Source organism: Rousettus aegyptiacus, unplaced genomic scaffold (assembly GCF_014176215.1).
Source record: "Rousettus aegyptiacus isolate mRouAeg1 unplaced genomic scaffold, mRouAeg1.p scaffold_m13_p_4, whole genome shotgun sequence".
NCBI lineage: Eukaryota > Metazoa > Chordata > Mammalia > Chiroptera > Pteropodidae > Rousettus > Rousettus aegyptiacus.
This window is the reverse complement of record NW_023416307.1, coordinates 141952049-141971615: the sequence shown is the minus strand read 5'-3', so window position 1 is coordinate 141971615 and position 19567 is coordinate 141952049. Positions and strand designations below refer to the sequence as shown.

The 19567-nt window shown below is 40.0% G+C and overlaps 1 protein-coding gene and 1 long non-coding RNA gene across 8 annotated transcripts in view; both read right to left on the bottom strand.

Annotated features, from left to right (window-relative positions):
* The window catches only part of RBMS3 (RNA binding motif single stranded interacting protein 3), a 1178968-nt gene that overhangs the window by 1031054 nt on the left and 128347 nt on the right, over window positions 1–19567 (bottom strand). The gene's annotated exons all lie outside the window — the stretch shown is intronic.
* Window positions 472–9785, bottom strand: LOC118601772. Its single transcript, XR_004950593.1, has 3 exons — window positions 8947–9785; window positions 746–955; window positions 472–600 (listed from the first exon to the last, which is right to left on the bottom strand). It is a non-coding gene; the product is annotated as an uncharacterized LOC118601772 (long non-coding RNA).

The following is a 19567-nucleotide window of genomic DNA, read 5'->3' as shown; positions in this document are numbered from 1 at the left end:
GAATTTGGTCATAAACAAGCCTAATGTCAGCAACAGAATTATACTTTCTAAAGTAATTGTTTTCTTACAATTCCCAGAGCCAAGAGCAGGAAAAGAAAAGACAGAGGGAATAAAAAAGAAGAAGAAAGAAAGCCAACCAATCAAAAGCATCCAGAACTGTGTGTTATGCAGATGATAGCAAAACAAAGACAGTCCAGTCCAGAACCGTAGCCCAGAGAGCTTCATCTGAAGGAGTGCTGGGCTTGAGCTCCGCTCTGGGTGCTTCTTGGGTCCAGCTGCTGTGTTTCTGCCCTCGCTGTCCTTCAGTAGTTCCCCAGGACACCTGAGGAGGTGGTCTGTCCTCTGGCCAAAAAGCAGAGCCTATGAAAGGACACATAGGAGAAAGCCCATCAGGCCTGGGCCCCAACCAGTGGATAACTAAAGGTCGATGGAGTCAAGGGCAGAGGGAAGAGTGATGTTTCCTCACCTCCTCCAGGCTCGCTTCCTGCCGCCTCTCCAGAACGGTGGCTTTATGCTTGGAGCAGCCAGTGGCTTGGAATCTTTGAGATCTTGTAGTGAGAGCTCATTGGGGTACCCATCACCTTTCGGTCCATGATATCTCTGTTGACAAGAACATAAAATAAATACCCCTGCATCACTGCTTTACGAAATCTTGAGGAGAAGGAGGCACAACAGAGCAATACAGACACACAGAAAGGAGGGAAGGGAGGACGAGAGGGAATAAAACTCAGAAAGGATACTCTACCTGCTACCTTTCCCTGGAATTCCCCCAGGCAGTCGTATCCTGGATGGGAGGCTTGAGGTGACTTCTAAGACCACCCAGAGGTCTCAAAGGTCTGAAAGGTGAGGAAGCATCATTCCACTGCCATGCGGGCACCGGACCTCATAACTCAGCTCCTTGAGAACCTCAGCCAGCCTCGCCCAACTCTCCTGAGTGGGTCCTGTCACTGAAATACTACATAACAGAGAGCAAAATGCAGTTGAAAATTAGCAGGAGATCTTCTTTCTCCTTTGCCCTGGGGTGGTAGTCATGGGGGGAGGCCTGGGGGGTGGGGTAGGAGGGGTATCAACAATCACCTAGTCTTCTCTTCAGTGATTTCAATCTTTGACTTCAAACTCTCAACTTCCCACCAAGAGAAAAATCTTTAGGAAGATTCCTCCAGGCCCATGGTCCATGCCCTTTGGGTTAATCTAGCATTGCTGGTTGGCTCTAAAGCATCATTCGAATCCTGGGGAAGGTCTCTATCCCAGGCGGGCTGCCTGGAGCAGAAGAACTCCAGAAATGGAGTGTGACAGACACCTGGCTCCACTTCTGACCCTCCTTTTCCCAAACTCATGGAAGACCTACGGCTACCTCTTTGTCCTTCACAGAACCTGTCTTTCCTGAACATGGGATGGGTAGCATTCTAGTGAAGAACGCAGGCTGAGAATCAGAGGAGATTGCAGTGCCACCAAGGGGGGCAGAGAGAGAAAGGCATTTGAGAGAAACTTATCCCAACAAAGCCCGCTACCAGTGGCATACCAACAGGTAGGGACTGGTGGGAGTGGTCTGTCCCGGGCACACATAATAAAGCATGCACATTGTCTTAAAAGCAATAGAAAAAAAAAATACTAAAAATTAAGAACTCAGTCTGCCTTTTTTTACTATGACCATGCACTGGCAACTCTAGGCAATGTTGGTGACAAAACACTCCATCCCACCCAAGCAGATCCCCCTACTTGGCCTATATTGCAAATACACAGGGTATCCTACTCCTGCCGGAGTCTTTGTTTGTGCTACTCCCTCTGCCTGGAATCTTCTTCCCCCAATGTCGCATTCCCACATCCTACCAATGTTCAAGTTCCATTTTGAATGCTACCTCTTCAAAGGAGGCTTTCATGGCCCTCTCAGCTGGGAGTAATCTCTTCTTTCTCTTAACATCTAGGGCAATGTAACTATATTCTTTTACTCCTACCTTATATTACACTTTAATACACAAAAGTGGTGTCTTCCCTATTAATAGATATCAAGATGCCATGTATGGGACTTGGAATTGGGCCTCAGTTAGAATCTTAGCTCTCACCCTGAACCAGCTGTGTGATGCTCAGCTAGTTTTAATAACCGTTTTAGCATTTTTCCACATCTACAAAATGAGGATATCACCTATGTTGTAGGCGCATTAAATTAGATAATGCACGTAAGTTATCTAGCCTGAGGTAATGTATACGCTACAGTTATTTATTTTTCTACTGTCTTCTTAAGAGTAGAGTCTTACTCTTTCATCTTTGTTCTACCCTCCCTACTCCTGGAGGACTTATCAAGATAAGCCATAAAATGTGGAAGATATGGAAATGTGAGGATATTAAAAATGAAGGAAGATTATATCTATCACATAGGCCTGTTTGGAGGATTAAATGAGGGAGTATGTATTACGTTCTTGGATCAGAACCTGATGCATGGTATGAGTTCCGGGGATGTAAGTTAACTAAAGTAATCGTGTGAGCTAATGCAGGATTCCTTGACTCCATTAAGCACTCCAAATGTAGATTATCAAGATACTCTTTACTCTGCTTTAAGCTCCTTTCTATCTTCCCCAAATAAAAACATCAGGGTATAGACGGAGATGGTAGAGTGTTTAGAAGTTTCCTTAGGGTTAGAGCTAAGAGACCTTTTCCCCTTTAGGTAACATACTGAGAACTCATGAGGTTCCAGGTACTGTGCTAAAAACTTTACAAATAGTCTGATTTAACTTTCATCTGAGTCCTATGAGAGCTGCCTTGACTACCCCTATTTTACAGATCCGACAACTGAGGTACAGAGAGGCTAAGTAATCTGCCCACGAGTGCGCAACTAGTAAGGTATTGAGCTAGGTTTCTTAACTAAGTTTTAGAGTTATGCCCTCATTCACGATGCATCTAGTGCAGAATCTTCTGCAAGAATGGACATGTTCTGGGATGTCTAATATGATAGTCGCTAGCCACATGTAGCCTTTGAGCTCTTGAAATGTGGCTAGTGAGACTGAAGAACCGAATTTTAAATTTTCCTTAATTTTAATTAATTTTAAATAGCCACACATGTCCAGTGGCCGCCATATTGGACAATTCAGGACTATCATATCTTAAAGCACATCCCTCATTTTGATTTTGGGGATGACGTGATTTGCCCACAGCATGAAGTCAGCACAGAACCTTCAAAGGAGGGGGCAGGGCTATGCTGAGTATAGAGCATAAGCTTTGGAGGAAGATATACTCGAGTTTGAAATCCAGATTTTGTCATCCACGAGTTGTGTCTATTAGTAAACTTCTCTGTGCATCTAATGGCTTTTCAGTGAGTGAGGCATAATCATACCATTTTTAGGGTCAATGAGATCATCAAGTTATATAGCATAGGAGAGAGCGCTTAGCACACACTTGGTACAGTTTAAGGTGAAGCTGTGGATAACGTACACGGCGCTTAGAAGTCCTCTCTCCATGCTTGGTGAGAGAGGAGAAGAGAGAGAGGGAAAGCAATAATATAAATAGGGCAAGGGCGAGGTTTTCCACCTGCATTCCACTCAGTACGCATGTGTGCGCCACAGAACAAGCATGAAATGAGAGACGCAAATCTGTTTTCTCAATAGACTCTGAGTCCTAGTGTGTGCCACTAATGTTTACATGTGATTTTCCCTTAATGCCCTGACTTTGGAACTTAATCACCACCCCACCCGAGGCTAAATAAGGGCTCTTAATGTTATTCCTCTCTGAACCAAATTTTTAAGTACGGGCTATTATTATGGTTATTTCTATAACTGAGGAACAACACTCTTTATCCCAGCCAGCTGTTGCATACATGCGTGTTCTTGCTAGCTCGCTCAGATGGGTACCTCTTGTCTCTCTGTCTCTGTCTCTGTCTCTCCGTCTCTCTGTCTCTCTCTCTATCTCTCTGTCTGTCTGTCTGTCTGTCTCTCTCTCTCTCTCCGTCTCTCACTGTCTCTCTCTCTGTCTCTCTCTCTGTCTCTCTCTCTGTCTCTCGCTCTTTCTCTCTCCTCTCTTTCTCTCTCCTGTATTTCTCTCTCTTATGGACATGTGTATGCTTTCTCTGTTGGTTTATAACTTATTGTCTCTCGCCTGTTTAGAGGTTTTATGGTGATGACTCTCCAGATTACACCTCTGCCGGTAGGGGGTGCTACGTCCCGACTGGAAGCGGGGGGGGGGGGGGGGGTGCGGTAACTGGCTCCATATTTGCTTCTCGTTCTGTCAGCATGGCCCCAGAGACAACTCTTCACCCTGGGAGCAGCAGCTGACTCAGTAAGAGCGACCGACTCCACTTTGCAGTCTCTCTATACTCGCAGCATCAGTTTCTCCAGCACAGCCAGCTGTCCAGTGTGTCCTCCTTGGAGGTCTGGGACCCCAATCTGCAAGAACTATCATCCAAGTATTTATGTTTTCATTATTCTGACTTCTTCCATTTGTTCTCCCAGCCCTAAAGGTATAGCTGCATCCTACAATTTACTACCTCTGTGAACCTCAGTACCCTTTTGTACCTCTTGGATTGTCCAACACCTGGTTAACCAGTGATAGAGTTCAGGACACACTGCCTCTCAAATATGCCACCTTTACATATTGAATACTTTAAGCTGAAGAAGTTTGAGAAAACAGCAGAAGCAGAAAGCTCACTCTGCCTGCCTCCTCTTCCTGTCACCCTTTTACTCTGAAATAGGCTACAAGAGCCTCACGTGAGAGGTGCTTTTCCTATACCCAGACAAAAGGAGCATCCTTATCTCCAAAAACAAAGGGACCCCAAGAAGAATCCTAACAGGACTTGCCAAGTTTCCCCCAGGTTACTACACTAGCTCATACTATTCCTCCATGACTGCCCACTCTTTATCATACTTTGCATAAAATTACACAGGACTTTGTTTCCCTATGAAGGCTCCATAACACATAAAATTTATATTAACTGAATCTGTATGCTTTTTTTGTCAGTTTAATTTTCAGGCCCAGCCAGGGACCTTAAAAAGGCTGAAGAAAATCTTTTCCTCCGCTACTTAAGTTTTTATACTAATTCTCGTTAAAGTAACTTGTGTAGCTACAAGCTCCAACTTAATAGACACTCTTTCCTCTTCCATGGACAAACTCTGTTACTGTGTATATAAGAATGTATGAGCATGTCTTATATATTTTTCCCAGATAAAAGCTATCAATAAATTATCAACAGATCCTGATAGTTCTATTATAGATCTCCTCTGCCCGATATCTAGAGGCAGGATAGAAAAAAGAAACAGAGCACATCAAATCATATGCTTTGATATGTTAGAGAGGAATTAACCCCTGAGCTCATTGCTGGGCACATCTGCCAGGGTGGCTAAATGTCAGGAAAACACATGGATGTTTCCAATAACAAAGATCGGTACATGGGAGTCCTTTCAGAGTTATTTGCTAAAGCCTAGGGTTGCAGGCCTTCTGTAGCAATATAGCAACAAGTAACTATGTCAGATGAATAAGTTCTCTGTGGTGCTGCAGCATTTGACAGTCTTAACTTTCCCTATTGCCAGTCCCTCTAGAAGAAGGTACATGTTATGATACAATACGATACGATACGATATGATACCGATACGATATGATACACTTTAGAGGTACTGACCATGACTATTCCCACCCACACTCCCCTAATGTCATCAGTCTTATCCTTTGTAAATACAGTGGCTCTTTGATCCAGATAAGTCGAAGGAAGGACATGTTGACCAATAGCATCTCCGATCACATTCAGTTCTCATTCTTCTGAAATGATTCTTGTAGATGAATCAGGACTTCATGTCACAGAAGCAGTGACTGTCCCACAATGCATGGTGTGGCTAACCCACTTGCTAGTTCCATCGTGAACAGAATTGGAGGTGTGTCTGCTAGATCAGTGGGTATCCTGAGCTGGAGCAGCCAACACGAACTGGCTCCTCAGACTCTAAAATGCCCTCAATCTTCGGTCTACTTCAACTGATAGTCTGGACCTTCTTCCCTGTGCCACGTTAGCCACATGCCTTCAAGTAACTTGTATGAGAAAGCCTACAGTTTCTGGCTTCAATTTCATCCACTGTTAATTTTGGTCTTCATAGGTACTGGTTTCCTCAGTGTTCAAAACCCTAGTCTCCTTTCAAGTCATGACTCTCATTAACACCTGTGAAGGTAGCAGAGGCTGTTGGTGCTCTACCCTTATCCCTCAGCCTTTCCAAGGACAAGCTTCATCTCTTTGCATGAGATTTTTCTCCAAAAACTGTCTGGGCATGGCAGTCCAGGAGCATCTGGGTATTAACTTGTCCTGAGAGGAGTCTTCAACTGTGGCTGATAGAAGCTGGGGAGTAATTTTGATTGCATGTTCTTAGCTGTTCCCCAGAATTTCCCCAAATTTCCCTGAGCCCCAGAGTCCAGAGTCATCCTCAGCTGGTTCAGTAACACATCGTTTACTTTCTTTCCCTCTCCTCGTACTGGCGTTTCCTATACTCCTTGAATAAACTACTTGCTCTCAAATCCTTGTCTCAGGGTCATTCTTGGCGAACTAAAACTTAGTAGAAAATAATCTTTTTTTTCCAGCTCCAGTCACTTCAGTCTTTTCAGCAAAAGCTTCAATTATATGCACATACAGATACACACACACACACACGCACACACACAAATATGTATTCTCGGGCTATGTTAATTGGATTGATAAATAACAAATGATATATGTCTAACTAACTAACATTTGAGTTTTTGTGTATTTTGCTTTGTGCTGGTTCTGTCTATCCTGTAAGTTGATAAGATGTTCAAAGGCCAGGAGTGCATCACCTCCTTCTTCTATAATTTTCCACGATGTCTGACATGACACTCTGCAGAGTGAATATTCAACCAGAGCTGACAGACAACAGGCCAAAGAGGTCAGGTTCGTCTGTCTCACAGGCTTGTCAAGGGTGAGAACGCTCCTAAGAGAAGGAAATTGTGATGCTTTTTTCAACCCTTTGAAGGATGAGCCCGGAAGCCTGGAACTGAGACAGGGCACCAAGTCAGGACACTAGAGTCACGTGGCCTGTGTTAAGCCCTACAGGCCAACAGGATGAGAGATGCTGCATCATCAGATATGAGTGAGAGTCCAGTCAGAGGCACGCTGAGCAAGATATGCTAGATAAACCAGTATCAGGTCCATCCCTGGGAGACCTGTCCATAAAATCCTGAGCTTTTGCTAAAAATTAGTGGCTGATTTATTAAGCACTTCAAAGTATATCACAGAACTAGGTGCTAATAGGTGAGGGACCAAAACCAGTAAAGAGGAGGCCCTATTTGACCCATCTTATACTCCAGAAGTGAAGATTTGCGGGGACATTAGCAGAGGCAGACAGTGGTGAGTATTAATATCTCTAACTACAAACATGTCCACCTTTGTTTCGGGCTCTTTTCCCTCTCCTGGGCCCAGGAGACTTGATTTCTCTTCCTAAGCAGAATAAAGGCTGGCTTTTCAGACATTCTTGAGCTGAATCTTTATTAACTATTCCCCCAGGATATAAAGATTCTAAAGGACCTCCTGAATCAAAGAAAGGTGAACTGACACTCAGTGTTATTTCAGAACTGAGTATTTTGTTGCATTATTTCCTAAGCCTTTCATAACTGACAATCCAGATAAAGTATTGATTAAGCATATCACTTCACATTAGCTAGATCACTCCCACCTCGGCTGCTTACCGAGTTCACTATCATATCCTTTCGGTTGACTCTTGGTGCCTCAAGAGAGAATAGCCACTGAGAAGATCATGCACTAGCACCTCACAGAGACTCTGCTGCAGCTCCAGGTGTACAGGGCAGGCCGGCCTGACCAAAGAAGGTAACCACCCACCCGTTATGGGATTCTAAAAAGAATATTTCTAAGCCTTTATCTGTGGAAAGCACACCAACATATGGCTTTACATAAATCCTTCTGTTTGAGGAAACCTAAATTCTATAGCAGCGTTCTCAAAATAATTCTAATCTGAATACAAAGTCCAGCACTTTACAAAGCCTAGACTGGTTCCCCCCCCCCCTTCTTCACATGGGAACTTGAAAAAGCCACAACAGTGACAAGCAGACAGAGCAATGGGTAATTCATCCAGAAATGAATTGCAAACAGAATAATAAACAGCTGTCATATGGCTAGAAAGAAGCCAGAATTAAGAAGGGCTTGAAAGGAAAGCACAATGAAACCCAGAGACCTCTAAGCACCAAATACAATGGCACACTCAACATATTTTCACGATCTTTCTCTAACTTCTGCTACCATCCACATAGAAACGTCTGACTTTACCTGATAGCCAGATACATAAATAATCATTTACACGAAATACTTTGAAAACAGATACAACAGCCAGAACAACTGAGTCTCAGAGGGAAGTTCCAGAAGATGTGGTCAATTCAAAAGTATTTTGCACATTATTTACGGGATAAATTCACTGAGAAAGTTCTCTCATGTGAGAAATATGATGCCAAAACAATGTTTCATTCACAGTCATCTTCGAAGCTACAGGCCTACTGAAAGAGAACGACGGCAAAAAAAAAAAAAAAAAAAAAAAGGAAACACATTCCATCAGGGTTATTTACTCTCTGGGTTCTTTGCATGCATGAGAGCCATTACTGACGATTTTACCCACACAGAAAGAAGACTTCAGCACTTAAAAGTCAAGTTAGAAATATCCTATACTATCTCAAACTATGCTCAACTTTGCATTAAGCTTATCTTTGGTCATTTAACCTACAGCAACTTAAAACATTAAACATGGTCTCTTGGTATTCTTATTAATGTTTAATGTAGCTAAATATTAAAAGGTGACTTATTTGAAGTCAATTCCAATTCTGCCTACTATTCACTCCTAAGACAGTTTAACACCACCCCAACCCACCTTAGTTTTAAAGCAATTATTTCCTTTTACCCCAAAATTTGTCCTTGACAGTGTCTGGGTGTTATAAATCAGGAATGAACAAGGGATTACTTACTGCGTGGAATCTTTTTTACAGTGCTGATGGTGAGTGTCTCAATGAAGACTATAAACTCCTGTTTGAACATTTTTATACACATGCTTGACTTTGGCAACTGAAGGATAAATTCCACGGAGGCTGAAGCTGTTTCTAAGTCTCATAATGCTAGAGTGCTGGAGATTGAGTTAAAGTGACTATATTTTCTAATAAAAAATTTGACGCTCACTGCAATAGGAGATTTCTTGCAGTACTGCCAAACTTGGATTAGGCATCCCCCAGCATTCCAAGGATCATGTCCCTATGAAGATGGTGACAATGAGTCTCCTCCTCAAGGGCTTCCAGGATTTTCTAATTTACTCCTCTCCCATTTTAACCTGTGACCCACCGATTGAAGACAGAGGTTAGGAACAAGATCTTGAATCCAGAAAGCTACATATGCAGCCCACTGATGTCAATCTGGCAGATGCTGCCAGAGTCTCACAATGGGGAAAAAGAGGCCCTAGGAATCCTCTGAAGTTGGTCCCAGGACAAGGCACAGAGCAGACTATGCTTGATCTTGGCCCTTTGCAGACTGCTTCTCACAGAAAAAGAGGGGGCAGGGAGGCGGTGGTAAATCTATCGTTCCTCGGGAATTCTGGGAGTGGAGCTTGTTGACTTGCCTGGGAGAGGTACCCGAGAAATAACAGGGAATTTGCTCATTACTGAGAGGTACTGGTGATACATATTAGGTATTTACTTAGCGAATATAACTTTAGACAATTCTGGAATTTGATTGTCTAGAAAAGAGGAATATGGATAACCCTTAACAACATGGGTTTGAACTGTGTGGGTCCGCTTCTACACAGAACTTTTTCAATAAATACTTTTAGTACTGTCAATATTATTTTCTTAATAATATTTTCTCTTCCTTGTGATTTTCTTAATAATATTTTTCTCTAGTTTACTTTATTGGAAGGGTACAGTATATAATACATATAACATACAAAATATATGTTAATCCACTATTTGTGTTATCAGTAAGGCTTCTGGTCAACAGTGGGCTCGCAACAGTTATTCTGGAAGAATAAAAAGTTAGATGCAGATTCTCAACTGCCCTAAGGGTTGGCACCGTTAACCCCCATGCTGTTCCAAGAGTCAACTGTACTAAATGTCGATTACACTGAATATCTCATATTCAGACTGATGCTTATGCAATTGCTCTAATCCACAGGAGCCGTCAATGGGAAAGTCTCCTTTGCTGTAGCCAAGGAAGGATATTAAGCATGGCTCCCAAAATAGTTCAAGTAAGTTTTTGCATCCAAGTCTATACCAGTAAATTTCCAATCGATCAATCGTTCCAAAGCTGTGACCCGGAGGAACCAAGTTTCCAGGCAGGAAATGAATATAAACAGAGTTCACATTTGTCTGTGTGTGGCCGACCTAGATGCAAACAGATTACTCAACCAGGGCAAACACATGAGGTGCCGGCATCAAACCCAAATGGTGACAGGACCAATTATGACTCGGCTGGCTTTCCTGGATTTAAAATGTCACTTACCCTGGAGAAATACTCTGTCTATAAAAGCCTTGCAAAAGAGAAACCACACCATTAGGACTTTCATTCCCATATATTTCATATGGAGAAAGCCAAGCAGAATAACCAACTTGCTGTGCTATGCAGCAAATTGTTAAATTCCTTGATTTTGGAGAAGTAGAAATTTAATTTAATCCAGAAGTCGAAACCCACGTGAACACAAAGGCCTTGGAGGTAACAGAGATGAATGGGGACGGCTGGGTGGGCACTGTGTGAAACTTGAGAGGACATGATTCAGTTCCAGAAGTCACTTGTCATGAAGGTATTACAGCCTAGGGATATTAGATCTTTCCATTTTTTTCAAGAGAATCCAGAAATCTAGATGATTCATGGAAAGCTTCCTCATATTAAAATGTTGGCAACTACAAAATTTTTTAATTACCATGCACGCAGACACGACTTATTCATAAGCCAGATTTGGCTTGTAAGTTGCCAAATTCTTATGTTTCTTCTACAGATAAAAATCTGTAGATATGGAAAAAGTTAGATTCCAATGGTTTCAGTGTAAACAGGGTGTAGTAGAAGGGTACCAGCCTTGGAGTCAGGAAACCTGTATATTTATCCTGGACCTGCCATGCTTTTATAGAAGGTGGGCAAGTCACTTTGCTTTCTGAAGTCCGTTTCCTTTAGTCCCTAATGGAGCTAGATTGCAGGGCTGTTATGAGAATTACATAAAAATAGGCTAAAATATGTGAAAAGCACCCAGTGCAATGCCTGGTATATCACACCATGATATACTTTATGTCTCTATTCCCTCAACTGAAAATTTGAGATAATAATGATTTTACCTCAAAAGAGCTGTCATTTGAATTAAATGGGATAAAACAAGGAAGGGGCTTAGCACATGTGGGACAAAGAGTAAGTGCTCACAAGTGTTTTTTGTTACTATTATCTGTAACCAAGAAACACATCTTTAAATCTTGAATTTTACTGACATAAACACAGAGATCCAGAGAAAAAGACAGGGTAGTCTCTGCTAGTGTGTAGCAAAGTCAGAATCACCAAATAGGTTTTCCTGATTCCTGACCAGTAAAATTTTCCATGAAGCTCTAGTCTCTACTTAACTCTGGACTCACAAAGGGCTCTTTCTCTTTATTACTTTCACCAATATAGTCAATATTAACCATAAGCTGCTGTTATTTTTGCTGCTGTTGTTAATGATTAATATAATTGATATAACTGTGTTAATTTATTGATAAAAGTGGAAAGGGAAAAGGGAAAAACACTAACAGACTTTCTGTATTATATAAAGTGTAAAGGATCATTTACACTTTTCAAAAAAAATCCAAAGGATCAACTACTTAAAACAAAAACAACAACAAAAAAGACTTACTGTAGTGGCCTGCATTCTGATTCATTATATAAAATTAGAATTTTGTTCTCTTTTCCTATGACAGTCCTGAAACCAACAGCCTCATGATCACAAACAGTAATATGTTTGATATCCGCAGGAAAAGAATGTTATTCTATTTAGTAGACAAACAAAATTATCCCAAGCCACTGTTTGGGTAAACAGGGCTTATGTATATCAACACTGTCAAGGTAAAACTCTCAGGAATCCAACATTATCTTCTATGAAAGCAAAGCTGCATAAAATGTTTGGAATCCAAGGCAAGAGATAGCATTGTAAAGTCAGCAAAACTGGTAGTCCCCAACACATGAAGTTCCCTTTAAATGTAAGCCTGAAAACGGTGCCTGATTTGATGAAGTCTGTTCATTGCTTGGTTTCTCTCATTTGTTGCACTCGATTTCCTTTATTCTCATCTATTCTTCATATCTTCTCTCCCATTAGGATCCAGTGCTCTAAAATCTCCCCACCTCTCTCAAGTTCACATTCAGACTCCATAGCTACCATGGTGAGATCAGTCTATTAGAAAAGTCTGTGTTAAGTGTCACCATTTAACCAGGCTCTTGGAAGACTCATGGAGAGTTTTGATCTTTCTCTCAAAGTTCCCTCCTTCTTCTCTCATGTTTTACAAGTCTCTCACTTGTTTAAAGACTTAGTGAATACTAACTGTGGGTCAGACACTGACCTGACCAATTAAGGTCCATTCATTCAATGTATGGCAATCTTGGGTAGCCATTTTTATTTCTACTCAGGTAGGCCTTTAGCTTTAAAACCACAGAAATAACAACAGTGATAAACTTTAAAGTCCCCAAAGCTTGTCTCAAATCATCTTCTCTATACTTACCCCTGATTCTTGCAGACAGTTAATTTCTCCTTGGAAATATGCTCTGCCTCACCACAATTTGTTGTTACTAGCATTTAATATGTATTCTTTCACCTCCTAGATTACATTTTAAGCTCTTTGACAAAAGGGACCAAATATTGTTAGCATTTGGAAAACTTTCCTCTGGTGAACACCCAGTAGGATGTCTTGTACTTTGTAGGTGTCTTCATAATAACATGCTGAATTGAATTATGGCCTGAATTCACAACTGGTCATCATTTTAAAATGCTTCAACCTTGAAAGATTCTTCTCAGTGCCCTCACAGGAGAAAATAGAGATGAATTCATTACTATGCTTAACAAAGTGAAAACCCCAAACTGGATCCACTGTGCCCTTCTAGTTTGGTATAATACTGAAATACGAAACTGGTTAGAAATCACATCCATCTAGGTTAGCAGATCTATCAGGATCCTGTTGAAGATATTATCATATGAGCTGGTTAGAGTGGGATTTATACATTTCCATCATAGGTAATAGAGATGAAAAGGAACCTGTCAAATCATACAGCCTATTTGTCTGCCCAGGAGAATATTCAATTAAATAATTACTTATATACGTCTTGTAGAACTTAAAAGACTTCGTTCTTCATATTTCCTTGGGAATCTGGCAAGGGGACAAAGAATATGTCCATTTTTGCAGGTGAAGCAGTGAGTAACTCAATGAAGAATCTCAGATTCCTTGGACATTGAAGTGCTGTCCCCTGAACTCAGACAATAGAGTGTTTAGGCCACGGATTTCAAGACAAAGCTTCTTTGGCAGGTTTACATGTTCCTAATCAGGATGTGAGAGCTAATTACAATGAAGTTTACTGTCATTTTATAGGCATGACTTTACAGAATGAGGCTATTTATTTCTTCCTAAATACTGTGTACAATTCCAATAATCAGTTACAAGTTGAGCAGTGGTGTCTTAACAATGTGTTCAGGGGCTAAAACAGATTATAACCATTCATTCAATTATAAACAATCATTCTACTTAGGTAAGTATTTTCCATAAAATATACCCGATTAGTAAAACAATCACCTTTCTTTATATTTAGTCAAACAATACACAGAACAATAGCAAAAGGAATTTGAACTCCTAGGTAAACTTAGGTTCCATATTTATAAACCTTACACAGTTATCAGTTACTACTCAAATTAAGCACGATCTTAAAAAGAAATTTAATTAGGCCACATGCTATCCAAAGTTTCTTGTGTGAGTGTGTGTGTATGCACGCGTGTACATGTGTGCATGCACATGCATGCTTTGTGTGGAGCTCTTGGCTCAAAATCATCTGTCTAACATTATGAGTGACTACATTTCATGTGGTTTTTCTTCATATTTAAGTTTTCACTTTCACCAACATTGAAACTAAGAGAAAATGCATCTCTCCTGTGAACAAGACTAGTTAGCACATAATATTCCTTTTATCTCTTTCCAAGTTTCCTGCTTCTTCTTCTCTTCATGGCCTTTTCAAAAAGGATAAAACAAGCAGCCTACAGATAGGACAAATTTTGTGAACCATTTTTAATAAATTTCTAATTTGGAAAAGGAGCCACTCTGTACATTACTCTCTGATTTAGTCCACAATCCTCCATAGCTGCTGCCCTGATGAGCTCATGCACACAGCTGACAGATACTATATTATTTTTAAAGGACTTAGAATTACTTAAATACCAACCTACTTCAGACTTTTTCCTTTAGAAACATGTAAATATTTTCTTTAAACACATGCACCACACATACAGTATTGAAGTGCTCAAAGGAACTGCAATATATTAGATACTTTGACATTTGTTATTTTCTAGGAGCTTATAATAAAATAGGCCATACTGACTCAGACAGACAGAGTGGGCATTCAGCAAACACTACCTACATCATTAAACTGTGAAGGGACAGGAAAATGTCTCTCCCATAGACTACAGCCCAAGGGCTTTTGAGGTGAGGAACAAAGATAGGTATAAAACTGAGGAAAACAGTCCAATACCTAGTGACACCCATGTCCAGTAGGCTCAGAGTGCTGGGAAACCATAAGTTCTTTGTTTATCAGGCCAAAACAAATAGAAGCATGGCAACACAGCTTGAGAAATTAAAAAGTAAGACAGCTGAAATGAGGCAAGAGATTATGAAAAGGGGAAAGTGTGATAATACTGTCATAAAGATCCAAATGAACATAACAGGAATAGATTTTTAAATGATAATAAAAATTATCAAGTGGCTGCACAGAAAGCTCTCTGATGAGCTTATATTTTCAAAGGGTGAGTACAAAGCCCGGAAAAAAAGTGCAATGTGAAGGATGCACACAGTGTCAGAAAGGCTAACACAAAGAACCACAGATTTTTTTTAGAAACACAAGCTCCTTTTTCCTCTGAGTCCTCTCTTCAACTCAAGGAAAGAAAAAGCCATACAAAGGTAAAGAGAGACAACTAATGTTCAGAGCATAAAATGACCTCTTTTGCTGTCATTCTTCTATTAATGTGGTTTTCAAACAAAAAGGGTTGAATGTTGCAAAGTGGAAGTTTATTTTTTTATTTATTAGCTAATTAATGATTTATTCAGTAACTCCCAAGTGCCAGGAATTGTCCTAGCCACTGGAAGCTTGGGACAATAAGACAGGCTCGTCTCTGCCTTCACGGAACTTGCGTGAAATCAAACCTGAAAGGAAATCTGACAGCTCCCTTAGCATACTCACACATGGACTGTCCAATGAAGTTATCTACCACTCCTTTGCCAACCTTGGGGTGTTGAAGATTCACTTTATTAATGGAGCTGTCAGATCTCTTAACAATGTGTAAGAGATGGAGCGGAAACAGACATGGAACATTTGACTGAGTTTGAGACTCCAGAACCCAATAAATCAGATCTTAAAATACTGAAAGCCTTTATAGGGTAACTGTAGAACACTCGTGAAACCCACTCTTTAAAAATTTCTATAAGATTGTCAAAAATTACAAAAGTATTGTGTTTTGTTGTTGTTGTTGTTGTTGTTTTAAAAAAAAGTCTAGCAATAGGGAGAGAATACAGAAAACAACATTATGGGATCACAGCAATGTAGCAATTGAGGTTTATGTGCACATGTCTTAAAGCGGTGGTGCGGTGAAGCTGTGTGCATTTTTCCCAACTCTGCATACTCGTAGCTTGAACATGGTCACGGTGGGAGTAGTTACAGTATGGAGAGTGGCAAGTGCTACTCTTCCTTTCATACATTCTTTCCCTCTTGCCCTCCCTTCTGTCCTTTCTTCCTTCCTTCTCTTCTTTCCTTGAGAGTCCATGGTTAGACATTTAGCAGTACGCCAATGTCTTAATGTAATATGTTGTGACTTCTAAAGAATTGTGTTCCCCAATGGGTTTACTGGGTGTCTACATTTTTAATTTTCATAGATACTACCAGATTATTTTTATTAATATAAATCTATACTGTGACTACAAGCATCTGAAAATATACACATAACAGAGTCCTTATCAGTTATATAGTAAATGCTATTATATCTGCTTTTAAATGTAGCCAACCCAAAGGGTAGAAAATTTTGTTCCAAAGATGTTTTAATTTGTGCCACCCAGATTACAAATAAGGTGAGGGATATTTTTATAAGTTACTGGCAATTCGAATTGCTTTTTCTGTGAATGGCCTATTCATATACTTTGCCCATATTTTATTTAGTTGTTTACTTTTTATATGTTCTGGTCTGATTATATTAGTTATATTGACTTTGTTCTGTCATGTGTTACAAATATTTTTTTCCTTGTCTATTTGCGATCTTTAGACTCTGTATTTGGTATCTCTTGTCAAATACTTTTTGCTGACAAATGTGTCTCTTTTTCCTCAACTTCCTGGTTTTGTTTACTTAAGCAGTTCTCCCTGACCTAAGTGCTGTGGTCTGAATGTTCGCATCCTCCCCAACTTCACGTGTTGAAATGTTAATGTTCAATGTGATAGTATTAGGAGATAGAGCCTTTGGGAGGAGCTGGGGTCATGAGTGCAGAGTCTTCATGAATAAGATTAATGCCCTTATGAAAGAGAGCTCCCTTGCTCCTTCTGCCAGGCGAGGGTACGGGAGGAGCCTGCAGCCATGCCGGCACCCTGATCTTAGACTTCCAGCTTCCAGAACTGTGAGAAATAAATTTCTATTTATAAGGCACCTAGTCTGCGATATTTTGTCATAGCACTCCGTACAGATAAGACACTGAGGCTTCAAGGAAAGTCACATGGATGCGTAATTAAGAGCATGGGCTCTATACTCAAACTGCTTCAACTTGAATCACAGCTCTGCCACTCTGAGTGCCGGTCTGCTCTAAGTCTCTGTTTTCCTGTTTAGAAATTTGTTTAAAGAGAGAAAAAAAAAAGCCATCATATTTGTAGAGTTTTTTTTTTTTTTTTTTTGGTAAGTACATATCTAACTAGATTTTGTGAAACTCACTGTTCATCCCTCTTCTCCTCTGCCTTGAAATGTCTATTCTAGCTCAATTTTCATTTGGTTATATTAGTTCATCAAATATTTTCACAGATATAGCGTAAGGACAGATGACAGTCTGAGGCTTTGCATGACTGAACATTGCCGTCTTCTCTCTGATTGATGAGTGAAATCTCAGATGAGATTCCTGGACACTCCCCGTCTCAGCAGTCTCTCGACGTCCCACTGTCTTTTAGCTTCAGTGGCTGCAGGCTAATGCTAGACTGGTTCCCTTTCCCTACTAAGAAATGTATTCTTTCTGGAAGCTTAGAAAAATTTTTGTGTCTCCTTGTCCTTCCAGGATTTCACCAGGAGGTATAGATTATTCATAAACACCCATGCATTACCCTGCGTATAAACAGCATCATGCATGTGTATGTATTATATATATAATATATGTTATATATATATATATATGATATACACACATACCCTCATGCATTTGTAACTCCAAGGTACATACACCAATATGTATTCATAAGTATACTTACATATATGTGCATATTTACATGTGTGTACAAATGTGTATAGATATATGTATATATAAATATACATATGTATATGTACCTCTATATACACATACTTTTGTTTTTTCATGAAACCAGCCAGAACCTAGATTATATTTTGCTCAGAAATTTCAAGTTTCTTTATCTTAAGAAACTTTTCCATTTTTTTTTTCTTTCTTGATTTTCATCATTCTGTTGCTATGTTACTTCTTTTCCTCCTGAATTATTTTGTTGTTGTTGCAACTTAAGTGTTGTAACTACTTCCTTTGTCTCATATTTTTTACTTAATACCTTCATTTTTTTTTCGTATTTTTGCTCTGTCATGAGATAATCATTAAACTTGATCTTCTAGGAATTTAATTTGTTCTTCAGAAGAAACTATTGTCCTTTCAAAATGTCTGCTGAATGTTTTTAATTTACAAAGTAATTTTTTCCTTAATTCTAGAATTTGGGGATTCTAATTGCATCTCCTTAAAAAAACTGTCTCACCTCTAAGGTAAAGTTTGCATCTGCCAATTCCATTACTTCTATACCAAGAAGAAAACCTTTCAACTGGTTTATCTGGCTGTTCATATGTTTCAGTTCTTTCTCTTTTCAGGCACATATTGGGACTATACTTCCCGCCCATGTAAAGGTAAGTGCGATTTGCGTTTCCCACTAAACTGTGAGAAAAGTGTTGTGTGTAACTTGAAGAGCAGAAGCTTTAAGAACCAATGCATGCTTCATAGCATTCCATTCTCTCTCGCTGTTCCAGCAACTACCATTTTTCCAGTTAGCGGCTTTTCTATCATCCGAGTCTTGTAAAAAGAGCAACGATGCCATGGAAAAGAGCCCTCCAACCAATCTTCACTGAACATACAGGGCAGGTGAGAATTAATCTTACTTTAAGCCACTTAGTTTTGGCGGTCATTTATTACTGCGGCAAAGTCTAGTTAGTATATCCTGACTGAAATAGTCCCCTTAGTCTTCTTGTTCAGATGAATTTTTGCTTTTCTAGTCACTATTGAGAGCTCCTTCAGTAATCTGTAGAGATTGGCCTTTCCCGTACAGTGGGAAACTATGAGTGAATAGAAAGGGGCATTTTTTTTCTTTTTTTCTGTTCTTTTTTTAAAATTTTATTTTATTAGTTTCGAGTATACGATGTATTGGTTAGACATTTATATAGTTTATAAAACGATCTTCCTACTTGTTCTTTCTCTCCCTCTGGCTCTCCACTAGCCATTACATTAACGTTAACTGTACCCCCTATGTCATGCTCCCCATCCACGTGACCATCTATCAACTACTAATTTGTACTTTAACTGAAAGGGGTATTTCTTATTCTGACAGGCCAGCTATGAATGAGGTGGTTCTTCTCCTCGGATATGAGAAGAAGTCCTTACTCATCTCAAGTTTATTATAGGAAAAGTGGCTTCCTCTTATACACATCCAGACTTGGAGGCATTCGGCTAAACCATGTAGTAAAACACTATGTTTAAACAGAGTTAGCAGTACTGGGGACCTCCAAAGAGCAAAGAAGCAGGCAGGGAGATGTGGGCTCCTTACAAAATCTCAGAAGTCAGTATCTTCAGCAACCTCCATATTTATGGTGAAGCAAACTACTTTCTCTGTTGCTTGACTCTTGACTCTTGCCCAATTGACTTTCAGAAGGAACTCTCTGGGGAATGTGAAATTACAGACTCACCCTTGAGGGTCCTCTAACCTTCTGAATTTGGTTGCTGCGATGCTCTAGAAAAGGAGTTAAGAAGTAAACGAGGACAAAATGAGTGATTGGGCAGATATCTTCACAGATTCCCCCTGAAGATTTAGGAGAACAGGAGAGATGCCAGGTGTCTAGGGAGAAACAAATGTTCTGATTTTCAAAAGGAATGAGGATGAGAAATGAGGAAAGAAAAC